Here is a 4,907-nt window from a genome sequence, read left to right as displayed (position 1 = left end):
CACATGACCAATACTTACATAAGAGCCGCAATGGAAGGAGATCAACAAACACACAGCGGAAATACTTCAGACGAAAGCGTTCGCATGGCCCAAGTCATGCCATAACCCTACGAACAGCGGGCGGGAAGACGTTCCTAGCTCGCATAGACGTCGTCAACTCCTTCTTCATCTGTCGGACTCCACCAAGTCTGGCCAAGTAAATAGCCAGGGACAAAGCCATGAGTACATTATGAATTGTACTCGCAAACCACCTTAGAAAGAAGTAAAGGATATGCAATTTGGCAGTAGCAAGGAATAAGCACTATTCTAGGGTTACAAGGAGTGAGAGATAGTTTCTCTCGGAAGTATGACATCTCAATATCTTTGTTGAAAACCTTTTTGAAAACAAGTTTCTTTTGAAGACTAATAGGTAAGGGTGACCCATTTTCCTTTCCGGCCATCTCATATGGCCAAAACAACTTTTCCAACTTTCCACTGTACCTCCCAGGTACATTTCCACCTGTCCCACTGGCATCATTTTTTTCCTAAACATTTTTGAGAAAACACTTTTATAAACCAAAACTCCCTTTGATACTCAGCACTTCCTTTCCCACGTCCATTGCCGCGGACACGGCTATTCGAATAGATTTACACTCTGCAGAGGTTGTACACTTTCCCCACAAGATCCGGTAAATCCGCCGGGATCATCCCTGGTTCACCAAGCGTCAAAACGCGAGGCTCGGATAACCGATCGTAGTTTTTCGCTTGCTCGCCTTAGCCTAAGACATGCCGAATGAGTTGTACCTCCCAACACCGTAGTCGGGATGCCGTTTACCCAGGAGTTGCAAAGTCCCCGACACTCGACCCTACGGAATGCCATCCAACCTCTTAGGCATCTTTCAATGGGAGCTCATAAGTTGTACCCCGCGTACCTAAACGAGGCAAATGGGTTGCGTCCCTTCTCATGGGAAGAACCCCGGTCGAAGCGTCCATGGTCGGACTGCCACTACACTTGCAGGACCCAAACTAAGGCGAGACAAACTACTACGCTACGCCCCGTCCCACTAAAGGGTAATGTGGTTGTACTGGCTAGGTCCGGTGATGTACTCAGTCAACAAAGGTTTTCAAAAACAGAAGTTCCTCATTTTTCCTTCAGCATCATCTTTCTCAAAACCTTTTCATAAAATTTCCACTTGATCGAGGTTGCCCCACTCCAAGGTTTTCAAAGAACTCATTTTCTTTAAAACCTTTTCCAAATTCCTTTTCCAAAGGGCTCCCAACCTATAGTCCAACTTTATTTGAAAAGCGGCGACAAAGAGAGGATAAGGTGTTAAGCACCAAATCGTAGCCAGGATTGTCCAGTAGGTATCAATGAGGGGCAGCACCCGTAAGGGTGGAATAGTAAAACTCCGAGTGGCTATAACCACTCACATAAATAAATAAAAGACACGCAATTTATAAAACCTGTAATAATGCAAGAGTAAGACAATTAGGATAAGGTATGCATCAAGAGGTGGCTTGCCTTGGTTGGCTATTTGTCACTGGACTTCATCTTCATGAATCATCTCCTCTTCCTTCCTGTTTGAAATCCTCACCGAGATCCTCTCCTCCTTCTCCGATAGTACTCGCATTCTAGCGCCGCAAAATAAAAGAGAAGGCAATCAACACATGGCCATAGCATCAACCACACAACAACACACAACAACCAACCACTAAATCAGAGACACTAAACACATCAAATAATAGCACCTAGGGAAAATGGTTATTTTGCTAAAAAGGCTCTGCCTCACAACAAAACTTAATCTACTAAATCAAAGGTGGCTAAATGACCTTTGGAAACCACCAGCAGGGGTCTGGTGCCAAGGTTCATTAAAAAACATTTTAAACAAAAACAACACAATTTTCCTACGGGTAAATAAGCACTAGCATCAAATTAATCGGCCACTCCAGAATATTGCACACAAATTTTTGGTAAAATCACAGGAAGTAAAGCTTTACTTTACAAAGCTACAGAAATTGGGTTCACTAAATTTTGGTCTGTAAAACAAAAGATAAGATTTTTATAAAGCCAGAAATGACTTAGGGACCAAATAAATGGCCTAAATCTTTCTGTGGCTCACAAAAATTCATGCAGCATATCTACTGGAAGCTAATAACATGTGGAACCCACATACACTGGAAGTTTTCAAAAATAAGTTTTTAAATATTTTTAAATATTTTGACAAGGCAGAAACTAGAGCCAGCCATTTTCAAGGCACACAGTCATCAGAGCATATCCAACTAGTGACAAACATATCACTGGATAGGTTCTGAAATATGTGATCTAACAAAATTGGTTTGGCATTTTTGAAAGCTACAAATTAATTTCCACAATTTTTATACTAAAAAGTCACTCTGATTTGGTTATAAAATCTCCAGAAATAAAATATAGCTCACAAAAATATTTCCTCTGACCTGGTTATACCCTAACATTATATATGCCAGAGGAACTTGGTTTTGTTGCAAAAACAGTTTTAGTTTTAAAATTAAAATTCAAGAAAGAGCCTACTGGCCAGATTTTACTTTTAAAACAACACAAAATCCAGGAAGCAACTGCTAGGGTATGATACACCAAAAGAAAGCTACTTGAAAGTACTATCAAAAAAATTGAGTCTACTGTAAAAAGGTACGCAAAACTCCCACAAACTAATTTATACCAAAACAGTAACGTTTTAGAAACATAAATAGCAGTAAATATAAATAGCATAAAATCCTATGCCTGTTACTGGAGATGGTTAAGATTTAGTTTAAATACACGAAGGAATTCGAATCACTCAAATTAGATTTACCAAGAATATTTGGTGGATTTAAACTGAATTAGATCTGTCAGCAGGATTAATTTTCCGAAAAAAAGAAAAAGAAGAACACAGGCCGGATAGAACGGATCAGGCCGATCTGTCTGTGGAATGGCCCAACTGCCACCGCGGACGTGCGGGCGTGGTGGTTTGAAAAAAAGGGGGGCCAGCGGGGCCAGCAGCCATGCAAAGGCCGGCCGCATGTGGCCCGCGGATGAAGATCCGACGGCCTCCAACCGTTTCCTTGGCGACGACGATTAATCGGTGGCGCGGCCGCGTCTCTGCGACGGAGCGGAGCAAGCGGGAGAAGAGGAGCTCACCGGGGGTCTCAGGGGCGTTAGCAGAAGGGCGCGATGACAGCGTGGTCGAGCGGAGGCTTGCCCTGACGCCTCGGTCGGGCCTGAGCGGCTCCAGGGCGTCGACGCGGGCGAAGTCGAGGCCGGCTGGGTGTGAGCTCCGTCAGCGACGACGAATGGGCGGAGAGGTGGGAGTGTGCGGAGATGCAGGGGAGACGCGCGCTGTGCAGGGGTACGGCTTGAACAAGCGGAAAAGCTCCCAGGCGACGACACGGTCCGCCGCGAGGTCGGCGACGCCGTAGACGAACTTGACGACGGCGGCCGTCCCGGAAGGTTCCTGGGAAAAAGGTGGGGCGGGATTAGATGTGATCGAGCGAGAGTGAGAAAAACGGAGAGATAGAGAGACAGAGAGAAGAGAGAGGGGCAGCAGCGTCGTCCACGGCGTGCTGCTCACGGACGAACTCCGTCTCGTCTCCTCCGTAGAGCAGAAGAAAGAGAGCAGCAGGAGCTCTTTCGGTGGCCAAGTAGATGGTTATGGAGTGAGGACTGAGGATAGGTGAAGAGAGGGAGTGAGGGGATTGTGATGAGGCTCGGACATGGGAAACAGCGGGGTCGGGTTTTATTTGCCGGGTGACGGTGCACGGTGGACGGGGAGTACGGGGTCGTTGGCGAGTTTTGAGAGAGTCGGATTGGGCAGAAAGGCGGCGGCCTCGTGCATGGTGTGTTGTGAGGGGTAGCGTGAGACCGACGGAGAAGGGAGGCGCCTACTGCGATGATCGGGACAGGACGATGTTCTGCTGGAGGCTTAAGTGTTTGATATGAATTTCTCGGCTAAGAGGAATTGACTGCGGTAACAGGTGTTATTGTCGTGAGTAATACAGGATGCCTTTGAGTTTGGTAGCTTGGCGTGATATCTGGTTTAACTTATGACTGGGAACGCAATGGCGTCCACTGTTGTGGTGACCACGATCTTGGCGAGCACATGGGAGACACTCTGGTCCGGTTATGGCCTCGGGACCGTGTAAGAAGTTGAGAGACAAGTCAGAGGAAGCTGCTGGCGCGACCACTCGAGAAGGAGAGGTCGTTTCACTGCGGACCATCAAATGGGTGCCCACCAGGAGAAAGGGATGAGCGGCAGCTCGGGATTGGCAGGGAGGGGTGGCGCTGCTGTGCCTCCTGTCCTAGGCGACGGTTTTGGAACGAGGCGAGTGTCTGTGGTGTGAGGGAATCAGCGTGCAAGGTGCGGTCGTGTCCGTCCGCCACCCGCTCGAGGAAATGTTAGCGGCAAGGCGAGGTAGCGTGCGTGCGGTGGTGTGCAGGGAAGCGGCTCCCTGAGCGTGGACAGGGTGGGGTGCAGGTTGTTCAGGCAGGCGAGCAGGGTCCAGGGTACCCATAGGTGGAGAGGGAAAAGGAGAGGGTGAGAGGTTCCACCCGATCATGCCATTCTCTTGGCATGGCCGACCTCCCTCCTTGCTAAACACAAAAATACAAGAGGAACTGCCAAAATGGCCTGGCTGGTCTAGTTAGTGTGTTGGTTTGGTGGGGTGGTGGTGATCCAACGAAAATAGAGTGGGAGAGAGGGAAAGGAGTATGGTTACCTAGGCAAAACATGGCATGGCCGGATACTTCCAATGCCAAGCGGAAATGGACTAGGGCGTTGCTCAAATGGGCAATGTGGAGGTGTTACGATGATGGTCTAGCCCAGGTTGATAAGGAAAATTTTATTTGAAAAGGTTAAGAGAAAAGAGATGGAAAGGTAGGTTAATCAAGTGAATGATCTAATGATCATTTACTTAGG

General features: G+C 47.5%; 1 long non-coding RNA gene across 1 annotated transcript; it reads right to left on the bottom strand.

Moving 5' to 3' along the window:
- Window positions 1-122: 122 nt before the first annotated feature.
- LOC139834100 (uncharacterized) lies at window positions 123-3,470 on the bottom strand. The gene is made up of 3 exons (XR_011749447.1): window positions 3,134-3,470; window positions 1,502-1,611; window positions 123-188 (listed from the first exon to the last, which is right to left on the bottom strand). It is a non-coding gene; the product is annotated as an uncharacterized lncRNA (long non-coding RNA).
- Window positions 3,471-4,907: the final 1,437 nt, after the last annotated feature.

This window comes from Lolium perenne, chromosome 7 (assembly GCF_019359855.2).
Source record: "Lolium perenne isolate Kyuss_39 chromosome 7, Kyuss_2.0, whole genome shotgun sequence".
NCBI classification, from domain to species: domain Eukaryota; kingdom Viridiplantae; phylum Streptophyta; class Magnoliopsida; order Poales; family Poaceae; genus Lolium; species Lolium perenne.
Note: the sequence above shows the minus strand (reverse complement) of the source record. Positions and strands in the feature narration are given on the sequence as shown.